Below are 13,581 nucleotides of genomic sequence, written 5' to 3' on the forward strand. Positions count from 1 at the left end.
AAAAAAAATCAGGACTTTTATAGTCCTAAGCAGGCAATCAGCCAATATATAAAAAAATCCATTAAAATTAATTATCCATTTAACCCAGCCCCTGCTGCAAAGGAAAAAAGCACAAGAAATACTATAATAAAACCACATCTTAAAACAGAAAAAAATGGTTATAATAAACTGTTTCATGTAAACCCGTTTGGTGAGTACTTTGTCCAAGGAAAGTTAAACATAGATTTATGTTTCAAAACACTTGCAATAGAAATGGGGGAAGTTTTAATTTCATGGGTATTTTTGTTGCATCCAGGTGCAACTGACATAGACATTCTCTCATCTCTAGTAAGGTTTTAACATCACCTCCCATGTCTTTTTTTTTGGGCACCCTGTCAATGACAAAAAATATAAAATGTTTGCAGTTGCCACACATCTTACTGTGGTTAAATAAAGCACTTGTAGGCTTCTTGTTTTTTATGTATCTGTTGTGTTCCAAAGTACATAGCCTTAATTTACATGTGGTCATACCTACATAAAATGCTGGACATGATAGACAGGTGGCTACATATACTACTATGTCGGTATTGCAACTGCAGTACCCTGGGCAGTTAAGTGTTCTTTTGTAACTGTCTATGTGTACATAAGGTCTGTCATTAATAAACTTGCAGATACTGCATGTATCACACTTACCCATCCTTGAGATGTTACTTTTGGTTGTCCCTACAACTCTTTCAAGTTGGAACCCCTACTATTAATGAATCTTGGGCTTGGACCCAATACTTCTTTTAAGTCTGAAGGAAATACACTGTCTCATACTGTCTGGATAATGTTTTTAATTTTCATACCTGAATTATAATCCAAGACCATTGCCAAAGAGTTGCTACTAGAAAGTGTTTTAATCTCAATGGTATTAGATGAACCAACACTTCCACTTGAATCCAAAAGAATAGGTCTAAAATTACTGCTGCTACTTCTCATTTCGACATTGTTACTTACCTTAGTCAGTAAATCCATCGGGTACCCTCTATTTGTGAACATGTCAATAAGCTTCAGCAGTTCAAATTTAAAACAGTCATCCTGACTAAGCCTTGACAATTGAATCATTTGACCCTTCACCACATTTTTCTTTTGAAATTGAGGGTGGCAACTATCATAATGTAAAAAAAGAGTTGCTGTATGTTTTTTTTACAGTAAATGTTCAAATGTATTTGGCCATTCTCTTTGTACAAAAGAATATCTAAAAATTCAATCCTATGTCTGTCCATGTGACTTGTAAATTTTAAAAAAGTGGTTGTGTTACTCAAATAACCAATAAAATCTTCCAACTCTTGTTTTGAGCCCTTCCACAAAATCAGTATGTCATCCAGGTACCTTAGCTATGTCATGATCTTTGACATATAGACAGAATTAAACATGTGTTATTCCCATTCTGCCAACACCAGGTTAGCATAGATGGGTGCACATTTCAGGACCTCCTCTCTGCAAGGGTGTGATCTGCATACAGATGGACAACATTACTGTGGTATAGTAACAAACAAGGAGGAACCCAAGCTTATCCTCTATGTTGAAAGGCCATGAGGGTCTGGCAATGGGTGATGTCTTCACAATGCTTTCTGATAGCAATCCACAGCTTGGGGTTTTCCAGTGTAGTCATGGACAAATTGAGCAAGATAGTGTTGATCTCTCTATCCTACAGTGACACAAGCAATTTTCAGTTGCTGCAACCTCTCTAAACAACAAATGCTGCAGGTATTTTGCTACGGTCACTTCACCAGGACAGTCACTGAAGGATGCTTTGATCCACAGCTGGCCTGTGGGTCTCCTGTGTGCCTTTCCCACTTTAGCCCTAATGAAGGATTCTCTTTGCCCCCTTCTGGCCTCAACAGACATGGTTCAGCGACTTGTGGCATCTACTAGTACATCTTCCATGAATGTTGGATCATTATCCAGCTCTACTCACTCACCTATCTGGACCAGAAGTACATGAAGTTAACCACCTGGTTCCTGCAATTTTAACCATAGCCAGAGAAGCCAGGCTTTCTCCCGTAGTAAACAACATTCTTTCTGCTTCACAGAAACCAAAAACTAGGAAAATTTATCAGAGTAAATGGGGGAAGTTTTTAATTTAGGCTTACTCCAAAGGTCTGGATCCTGCTTCAGCACCAGTTCCTTCCATACTTGAATTTTTATATGCTCTCTTTGACAACGTTTCTGGTTTTGCCACTGTCGAGGTACAATTAGCTACAATTTCCAATTTTCATACTGGATTTAAAGACATGCCAGTAGCTTCTGTAAAATTTTCAAAAGCCTTCCTCAAATGTGCTTTTCTGCTGAAACCTCCCATTAGTGACCCAGGGCCATCACCATTATGCTACAAGCTCTAACTCAGGCTTCTGTTGTTTTGAGCCCAGTACCACTGCAGATCTAAAATTTCTTACATGAAAAAAAGTTCTCTTAAGGTCACAGTAATTTGTCAGCCAGATTAGAACTACAAGCTCTCCCCTCAAAGTCCCCCTTATCTAGTGTTGTACAAAGATACCAAGTTTCCCTTAGAATTAACTCATCCTTTATTCCTAAGGTGGCATCTGAAACTAATTTAATCAATACATTTACATTTGTAGCGAGGCAATAGTGCATAATTTTGTGACATATTACAAGCTGGATACTCAATCGTGGCCTTCCTTGATACCACCAATTTTAACAGCTTGGGATTCTGTCCCATAAATTTAGGCAGACGAAAAAAGACAACACTAAATACAAACATTGTGTACTTAACCATAATGATTAGACCCATGCTGTCTGATTTTTCATCCATTTCAAACTCCCTCACACTTACCCCTTTCCAAATTATTACCTATACCTTTGAGATGATTGAGTGGATGTTACTCCCTGTCTGTGGACTGGCATATGGGACTGTATCCACTATTCCTCAACAATTTGGGGTTATCTAATTTAAGACTTTCTTTTCTGAAGAGGGGGGCCCCTTAGGTAGTATTTTTTCATATATTACAGAATGGGGGGGGGCAAACTGTCTGAGGATGATCCTAGGGAATTATGGGTAGGAGAGGAGTCAGAGCTCTGGATCCAATGAAGCTTCAGATCTAACAACCCATACATTTGAAGCAGATGAAACTTAGACAACATGGATCTAACATAACTTTCATTTTCTTCTGATTCTGAGGACATATTGCTTCAATTGCCCATATTGAAGAAATTTATTTTATGGATATTTTATCTGTTATGAACAATGTGTTTTATGGGACCAGAATGAAATTCCACTGGCACAGAAAATGTATTGTGATTTGCAACAGGTAAGTAGAGCTGCATAAATCCCTCCTCGACTGCCTGTTTTAGAGAATGTTTTTCACATGGCATCAAGTCTCTTTGTTGAGCAACCTTCAGCCGTAAGAGGTATGACAGGCTACATAAATGGTACCTACAAGTACCTATTTTCCAATCATAAAAAAGCTCCAGCAGTCATTACTTTAACCAAACTTACTGTTGCTGCTACTAAACAAGTTACTGTTAATAATTCCATAAGATAAAAAAAAGCCATGGATAAGTTGGGAAAGAACATCTATTCTTCTAGTACTTTAACTTTCAGAATTTTGAATTAAACTCATATGTTAATTTTTTTTTTTTTTTGCTTTTATTTTTTGAAAATATGCAAAATTGAATGATTAACATACCTTCTGAGTTAAATCATTCACTAAATGCTTAGGTGACAAAGTATATCCTAAAATGTGATTATGATGCACCTGACTATCCTCCTAGCACTTCTGGATCAGTTTTGAGGAGATTTGCTTGGGCTTCATAATCAAAATATCTTTAATATGAGATTTTTAACTTCCCATAAATTGGGACACTGAGCAGTTAAGAAACTGAAAAGGTGCGACAGAAAGGGAAAACTAAGACGAGGAGTGCTCAAATTTTCCAACCTACCCACTCTTTTTTTTTAACTAAATAATATTTTCTTTCCTCTTCAGTAAACAATTTACCCAGCAAGGGGCTAATTATCAAGGTGTCACAGAATGGAAAGGAGGCTCAAGAAAGGAAGAGCCTCCAAATCTTAAGGGCAATTCTCCCAATCAGCATGGCTATCCTTCCATTCTCCCCTCCTGTCATTTACCACAGACACTTCAGATCTGGCATGACAAGCAGTTTCAAAATTAGTAAAAGTGCAAGCACTGTAGGACCCAGTGAACAGAATGAAGCACACAAATGTTACAGAGATGATGGCTGTCTTCAATGCTTTGAAACAGCTCTGTTCCTCAGACACCACAGTGATGTGGTAGCTAAAGACAAAAGAAAAAAAAAAAAAGGGAGGGGACCAGATCCTACCATCTGTGCAGATTGACAATAATAGCCTGGATGGTAGCTCAATTCACCTATTGCTAAATGTAGCAATTTAGCTCAGTCTGACTCTTCATGCATCATACATTCCACCAGAGCAAAACTGTTCTGCAGACAAGTTCAGCAGGACCAGGGTAGAACCTCCATGCAAGGGAACTTCATCCTTGGACCTTCCAAGAACTGATTTGACTGTGAGGAACACATTGAGTAGATAGATCTGTTTGCCTCCTCTCAGAAAAGACAGGACTCCTTGCAGTCAGGCCTGGAAGACTTAACATTTTCATTCCCATGGATGAGAATGTTCATGTATACCTTTCCACTAAATACTGGGATTCATCTAAAGATTTAGAAGAACTCTTCATAAATTGCGGTGGTGACTCTCATCTGGCCAAGGCAACAGTGGATATACCCCATTCTGGATGGAAACTTTCCAACTAACTGTTTGCATGTGTGTAGCTAGGCATATTAGTTGTACTCAAATGAGTACATTTTTTCTGAGCATCTCTTGGAAACCTCAACATTCAAAATGTGCAGAATGTTTACAATTAATGTAAATGAATACTTACAGTATAGAGGTAAACAAAAATGCTTATGTGAAAGGAATACACTTCTAAAAAAAAAAAACTTTATATAGCTATAAATGGTAACAGTTAAATATAACATGCCCCTTCCTGCAGGTCCATTTTGAAGGTTGAGTACATTTTTTTAAATGAGAGCTGAGTGGTGGAGGGGGGCAACAATGTTAGGTTTGAGTACAAAATGCAAGTTTTTGGGTACACCCCTGGCTGCCTGGATGATAGAAATTGGATACATTTTCTTTTCTTGAGGATATGCAACAGGTACTATTTGTATAAGTGGAAAAGATTTTCTAATCTGTGCCACTCAAAGAACCAGGACCCTTCTCAGGCCTTGTTGCCTTACCTCTTGATTATTTGTGAGAGTTACTGTCCAATAGTTTGTTATGCTGTTCCATCAAAAAACATCTGTCAACTATTTCTGGTTGTCTGCCTTAGATCTTCCTCTTTAAAATAATGCTCAAATTAAACGATTTTAGAAAAAGGTCTTACACACTCATCCACACAGAAAACAGCTAGCTTTTCCATGGGATCTCAATTTTGTGTTTGAAAAGCATATTTTGTCTCCTTTTGAACCAGCTCACAAGGCTAATTTTTGGTTCTTAATATGAAAGACTGTTTTACTTATTGCTCTGACATCTGCTAGGTGAGTATCTGAGTTACATAGACATGATGAGTAATCTCTACCTCATTTTTCACAGGGACAGAGTTTCTATTAGAACAAATCTTACTTTCATGCCAAACATCTCACAATTTACTTTAAGCCAGATTATATAGATGTTCATCGTGTTACACTGCTGCAGTCATTACACTTGGGTTATCCTGCTGTCAGGCAGTTCCCCAGTCAGCCCAAGTTCCAAAGTCTTGGTCCAGCGTTGGCTGCTGTTGCCTCCTCCCTGACAGTGTGACAGGGGTATACAAGATGCCATTTTCTTCAGTCTTTCTTGCCGCACGGTGCCTGAAGCAAAAGCAGTTCGCAAATGCCGGTCGGCCGTCTCCTGAGATTTTCATTCCGAATCCAGAACCAAAGTCTTCTACAAAGCTAAGTACCCCGTTGGGGAAACGTTTTCTTGCCTCAGACCGATGTCAGTAAAAGTTAATAACTGTATTTCTTGTGGGAAGCAAATACCTCATAAGGATTTCCATTCCTATTGTATCCCATGCCTAGGCCCAGACCAACGTCACTGGTTGTCGGTTTTGTGCTAGGTTTAACAAGCACACTATAAAACGTTGGTTTGATTTTGCCCGACATTATTTTGGAAGAAAATTCAATTATACCATGCCATCGGAACTTCCGATGACCAGAATACACAAAAAGCGTAAAGACAAGGACAGGCATCCGAGGCCCAAAACTGACGAAGCCTCTTCTAGGCCAGTCGCCGGTTCTCCGGTTTTCAGCGAGGCACCCTGATGACTGCTTCTGTAGAACCACAGGCCGCCTCTGACTCCCATGTGGAGATGACTGGGCCTTCAGACGCACAAGTTATTCAGCCTTCCGAGACTAACCTTTCAGAGGAAACCGGAGTAGCTGAGCAAACCACAGCTTCAGAGGGTGTCTTCAGACCCACTCAGTTAAGCATTAAACCCTCAGCTAACTCTAAGCCTCCTTTACAATCAAAGAAACAAATACAGCATTCTCCAGGGCAGGCCTCCATGCCTAAGAAACAAATGCTCAAAATGGCCGAAGACTTAATCACTCTGATCAGGGGGTCCCATCCCCCTCCTGATAAAAGGCCTAGACAGGATGCAGACTATGACTCATCCGACCAGGTGTCCATCTCTTCTGAATCATCCTCAGACCTAGGCTACTCTTACCCCCTTATGAGGATTCTGATGCGGAGGAATCAATTCCATCAGCCTCACCGCCTGAGGACTACTCCTTTGGGGAAACCCTACATACCATGAGGGAACATTTCCATTGGGAAGGCCAAGATTACTCAGAATGCAAGAAAAGGCTCAGAGACTTCCTTTTATTACCTCAACACAGACCCCTTGCTATTCCGCCAGTGTTAGATATTGTGGATGATGTGTATACTGAATCCAGCTTAAATCCTGATTCCTTACCTCCCGCCCCTGTTAAACCTGACAGATACTACACAGTCACTGACTCACATAAATGTCTGTATAAAAGCCCTGTAGCTGACCCTGAAATTATTTCTCAGGGACCCAAAGGAGCTAAGGCCTTATCAGCCAAGAATCCAGTTCCCTCTGACAGAGATTCCAGAGCATTAGACAGATGGGGAAAGAAAGTATATACGTCTGCAACTTTAGCAATGAGAGCCTTAAATTGCCAGTTTCACATGCTAAAATCTCAGCAATTTTTACTGTCTCAGTTAAAACAAAAAATGCTACCAGAATCAGATCCTCCTAATTTTAAAGAGATGCAGGATTTATTGCAGGCAGCTGAACAAGCATACTTTACAATGTGGTTTTGATTCTCTAGAGGCCTCCTGCAGAGCAGCAGTTGCAGGCTCTGTCATTAGAAGACATGCTTGGTTAAAAGAACATATGTTACCAGATCATGTTAAAGCAAAATTATTGAATGCACCTTTGCAGCAGGATGTGTTATTTGGAGTTAAGGCAGAAGAGGTATTAAAGAAAATGGAGGATAAGGCAAAATCTATGCAAATGGTGAAGGGTTTCTTACAGGTTCAGCCTCCTAGATTTAGCAGAAACTGACCAACTAAGAATTGGTCCTTTCCAATTACAGATAGACCTCAAAGGGGAAGATACAGACATCCAAGTGGTAGAGGTCAAACACAAGGTCCTTATAGGCCTCGACAATGGGTTGCATCAGGCCAGAAAGAAGGGGAAGACAGGCCCCAACCATAAAAAAGCAGCTCCAATGACTTCCCACTACAGCTGCCAAACAAATCCCTCTTGGCAGCCCCCTTGGGAGGAAAACTGACACTCTTCTACCACAATTGGCAAATGATCACCAAAGACAAATGGGTTCTCAACATTGTATTTCAAGGTTACAGGTTCCACTTTCACACTCTGCCAAGGTTAAAAGGAATGCCAAATCTGCCACCAAATCAATAGGCAAAGGCTCAAAAACAAATTACAGCACTCATGGATATGAGAGCTATTCAAAAGATGCCATCACAGGAGCAAGGACAAGGATTCTACTCAATATTTTTTCTGGTACCCAGAAAGGACAAAGCCTGGAGGCCCATTCTTGATCTTTCATCTCTAAACACTTACCTGGATGTTCCGAAATTCAAAATGTTGACATTACAGCAGCTTCTTCCCATGCTGGGCAAGAAAGCTTGGCTCATGACTTTGGACCTCAAAGAGGCATACCTGCATGTCCCTATCAGACAAAACTGCAGAAGATACCTCAGATTCATAGCTGGTTCAATGCACTACCAATTCTCTGCACTGCCCTTTGGCTTATCTACTGCGCCCAGGGTCTTCACAAAGTGCCTGGCACCAGTAATTGCATTTTGCAGACAGAAAGGAATTCAAATTTATCCATACCTGGACGACTGCCTGATTCAAGCAGAGAGCAAGGACATTCTTCTAAAGCATCTGGCATTTGTAAAAAAGTTACTAAGTTGGCTGGGGTACACAGTAAACGAAAAGAAATCAAAACTAGTGCCCTCACAAGAGATTATATTCCTTGGTGCCAGCTTGAACACAACGGCCCAGATGGCTTATCTCACACCAGACAAGCAAAGACAACTGACTCAATACTTTCAATTGATGGCAACAAAGACTCAACTCCCTGCAAAAAAAATTCTGCAGACCTTGGGTTACATGGCATCCTGCATACTACTAATTCCATATGCCAAACTGCATATGAGGAAACTACAATGATACCTAAAGAATGCATGGTCTCAACACTGTCAAAGTTTGGAAACAGTTATACCACTAATCTCATGCCTTCAACAGGAGTTTCAATGGTGAGCTCAAGCTTGTCACCTCAACAAGGGACAGCCTTTTACACAACCCGCAGCCAGGCAAACACTGACAACAGATGTATCGGATTACGCCTGGGGGGCACACATGGCAGGCAAATGTATTCAGGGCACGTGGCCTGCAGAACAAAGGCATCTTCACATCAATCAAAAAGAGATGCCAGCTGTACAAAGTACCCTTATAGCTTTCAAGGACCTGCTGCATCCAGGACAACTACTGCTAAAGACAGACAACACGACAGTTATGTGGTACATAAACAAGCAAGGGGGCACTCACTCCTACCCCCTATGCAGACAAGCCATGACCTTGTGGAACACAGCTATAAACCTTCAATTCCTGCCAGAAGAGAAAAACACACTGGCAGATGACTTAAGCAGAAACAACATGGATCCCCACGAATGGGAATTAAATCCACAAATATTCAGATTGATAACAGAGAAATGGTGGAGCCCAGACATAAATCTGTTTGCATCCCCGATAAACTGCCAGCTACAAAAACTTTGCACAAGGAGTTACCATCCACAAGCATGGAAAGTGGATGCCCTCTCATTCAGCTGGGAGAACCTACAAGTATACGCTTTCCCACCACTACCTCTCCTGCCAAAGGTACTCATAAAAGCCAGGCAAGAAGAGCCAAAAATGATCCTCGTTGCACCAGACTGGCCATGCCAGCACTGGTACCCAATCTTAAGGAGCTTAGCACAAGAACCACCCTGGATTTTGCCTCAAATCCCACATCTGCTGACTCAGCACAACAACAAAATATTACACAGCCAACTAAAGACCTTAAACCTAGCTGCATGGAAGATTCCTTAGTCAAGCAAGCAATGCCTTTCTCCAAAGCTGTTATGGATGTCATTCTGGAGGCCAGAAGGCCAAGTACCAGGAAAGCCTATTCAGATAAATGGAAGAGATTCTGTGCCTGGAACCAAGCTCACAGCCTTGACCCTCTTGTCTCAAACATTCCTCAGATACTACAATACTTAACTGAGATGCTGGACAAAGGCCTCTCCTTCTCATCCATCAAGATCCACATCTCTGCTCATTACAACACGGATCCACCAATTTTCTCTAATCCTCTGTTAAAACAGTACCTCAGAGGGGCTAAGAACATAAGACCGCCCCGTAGAGCACCTACTCCAACTTGGGACCTCAACTTTGTTTTGGAAAAACTAACTTTACCTCCTTTTGAGCCAGCTAACACAGCAGAATTAAAATATATCTCTTGGAAAACTGCTCTGCTCCTGGCAATAACATCAGCACAAAGAGTTTCAGAATTACAGGCACTAATGGCAGTGGAACCTTTCCTCACTTTCCACCAGGACAGGGTGTCTAAGAACTAACCCTACGTTTATGCCAAAGGTGGTATCCAGTGTGGCTCTAAACCAAACTATTCACCTGCCAACTTTTTATCCTAAACCACAGAATAAAGGGGAGAGACTACTGCACTCTTTGGACATTCACAGGCAGTTATGCTTCTACTTGGACAAAACCAAAGCTTTCAGAAAATCTGAGCAATTATTGGTAGCATATGCTGCAGGAGCACAGGGAAAAACCATTTCAAAACAGACTATTTCAAAATGGATAGGACATTGCATACGTTTCTGCTACACATACCATGGAAAACCTGTACCTAGCAGCATTAGATCTCACTCCACCAGGGCAACAGCCTCTTTAACTGCCTACCTCAGGGGAGTACCCACCAAGGATATTTTGGAAGCAGCAAGTTGGAGTTATGTACATACCTTCACCAAGCATTACCATCTGCCTCTATACCCTAAATCCAGAGCTGGCTTCGCCACTGCAGTACTGCAGGGCCTTATAGCCACCCCTAATGCCTTATAGACCCAGCCACCCTACCTCAGCTTTGGGATTCTACAAAAGTGTAATGACTGCAGCAGTGTAACATGATGAACATAGTACAGTTTTGTACCTACCATAAATGTAGATGTTCAAGTGTATACACTGCTGCAGTCCAGATTACCCTCCCTTCCTTCCCCTCTTACTGGCTGGTATGTACCTACGTCTTCTACCCTTACTACCTATGGGGAGTATTTGCTGGTAGCTGTAAGTTGTTTTTTGCTTTTCTTATGTATGTTTCATTAGCAATTGGAATTGTCTACCTATTTGGAGGCACCTGACATCTGGGGCAAGAAAAACTGAAGAAAATGACGTCGGCTGCATCTTATATACCCCTGTCGCACTGACGTCAGGGAGGAGGCGAAAGTAGCTGATGCCGGACCAAGACTTTGGAACTCGGGCCAACTTGGGAACCGCCTGATGGCAGGATAACCCAGGTGTAATGACTGCAGCAGTGTATACATTCAAACATCTACATTTATGGTAGGTACAAAACTGTACATTCCCAATCATCTTTCCTAAACCAAGGAACAAGGGAGAGATTTTTTTTTTAATAAAGGCAGTTTAGATAATAAACCAAACACAAAAAGAAAACTGCTAAAAACCAAAGCACAAAAGAACAAATGGGGTAGATCCAAGAAATGAAGTAAATCCAAATTATTGAGTGCTTTTCGTCACCAATTACAAATTACTTCTTCAGAAAGAAGACGTCAAGACTTCTTAAGAAGTCATTTGTAATTGGTGACGAAAGCGCTCAATAAATTGGATTTACTTCATTTCTTGGATCTACCCTGTTTGTTCTTTTGTGCTTTGGTTTTTAGCAGCTTAGATAATACATAAACAGAATTTGACCTTTCAAGAAAGCTGATCAGCTATTTATCTCCTCCTCTGAAGGTAAAAGGAAAGGACAGCTTGTAATCTGTTGTCATTTTCATTCGTTCCTCAATGAATGGATTCAGATCCGATGTGACTTAGCTATTTTCTCAAGATTCTAAGATCCAACTCTCAAATTCCTCCCTTACCCATAATGCCCCTGACCACTGAGTTACCTCAGATCTCATTTCCTGCTTTTCAGGTTCAGACAGGATTATGATTTTTCAAGCTCGTGGATTTAGTGAATGCTTAAACATGTATTTCCTTATTATTATTATTTCCCTTACCTCTTTTCTAAACTATCTTACTACCAAGAACTAAGGTTCTTTTTTCTTTGGTGGTATTTACCATTGTTGGTAACCCTTCTCCCTCTGTTACCTCACTTTGAGGCATTTTCTAGTCATACCATTGCTGGTATTAAAACTTACTTTTTCTTTCTAACTGGTATAACTTAAAAAAGAAAGTCATCTTTTTATCACCTTATTTGTAGGCGCTATTATTTGTGGCTTTACAGTATGGCTGATAAGCCAACTCAGATGCCCTCTGGGCATGGCACACAGACATCTCCTGATCCATTTATGCAGCATTTATTGGCAAGGCTATTAGTAACAGAAGAAACAAAGGCCTCCTTCCAGCTTCTGCCCTTTCCACTGGTACTTCATTATCAGTGGCTCAAAGCCCCTCTCATAAATCCAAGGAGCACTGAAAATGCTTGCCTGCATGTTTTAAGTCAGCACTGCCATCTGAACTGCATAAGAAGGGTTTAGAGAGTTCAGATCTAAAGTCTTTGGATATGACCTCTACAGTTGCCAAGTCTCTTCAGGTTTGTAGCCCAAGATTTTCTCCGGAGCCGATATCCCCAAGGTTGAGGTCTCCTTTTCTTCAGTAGACTCCTAAAAAGGCTTCCAGGCCACCTTACACTCCCTCCTCCATTAGTTCCTCCCAAAGTCTTTTCGATAGGATGATGAAAAGATTCCTTAGAACACAGATCCAGATGGTGGGCTTTGCAGCTTCATCTCCCATTGGATCCATGAGCCTTAAACCTTCTTTCCAGCTTATCGTTCCTTCTCCTATACAACCTGCCACTTTAGAGCCCTCAGATCAGAAATCCCAAAGAGTCAAACTATCAGATCCAAAGATTCTTCTATCTTCCTCTCCAGCAACTTCCTTTTTCCAATTGGCTCCTACCCATCTGGAGTATGATGGTTCTCAGAGCCAAAGCAATTGCATTGGATCCGAGGAGTTGACTTCAACTGTAAAGCTTTCAGAGCCATCGCTTAACCTTGGGACTTCAGTGTGGACAGTCAATTCTGACTCCTCCCCTGGAGCACAGAGTCAGGGTGGGACTTGGATCATCTGCTCAGATAATCTTGGCTCCAGGCAGAGTATAATTTTTAGCTTTTCCTGGTCTTTCTGCCTTTGAGATGACGGAGAGGGTTTTCCCTCACCCCAGAGCAGTTTTGAATTTTGCGCCTTCGGATCCATTCTGTGTTCCCTCTTCAGATCCTTTTTCTGAGTCTAGCTATTCTGCACCTCAGGGACAACCAGCTCAGATGAGCTGACAAGCAGTTCCCACCAGGGAGCTCCCCACTTCTTCCGACACCTCTCCAGAGTATCCCACTGAAGAAGTTCCTCGAAAAAGGCCATGTAACAGGAGGCATTTGGATTCCCCACAAGAACCCCTTCATCAAAATTGGTGTCTTCTGTGAGGGAAAGGGTCCCCTAGATCTCTGAGGATGTCTTGTTTGGAGACATCTTAGAGATCCTTTGCCAGAAAGGTGGTTGGTTTTCCCAAAACCCTTCCAAGGAGGAATCCGTGTTCTTGGAAGCCTTCTAGTCTGGACCATCTACATCTTAGGTTACCCAACATGCGGATGAGCTTATAGACCTTGTCTCCTGCAGGGCATGGAAGGAACTGATCCCCAAATGCCTAGATAAGATTTTGAGCACCCCCTGACAGACAATACTGGACCAAGGGGATCCCTGTAGATGCCATGGTTGTTGCAGCAGCCACTAA

The sequence above is a fragment of the Protopterus annectens genome, chromosome 4.part1, assembly GCF_019279795.1.
Source record: "Protopterus annectens isolate FY-2018-M chromosome 4.part1, PAN1.0, whole genome shotgun sequence".
Lineage (NCBI taxonomy): Eukaryota > Metazoa > Chordata > Ceratodontiformes > Protopteridae > Protopterus > Protopterus annectens.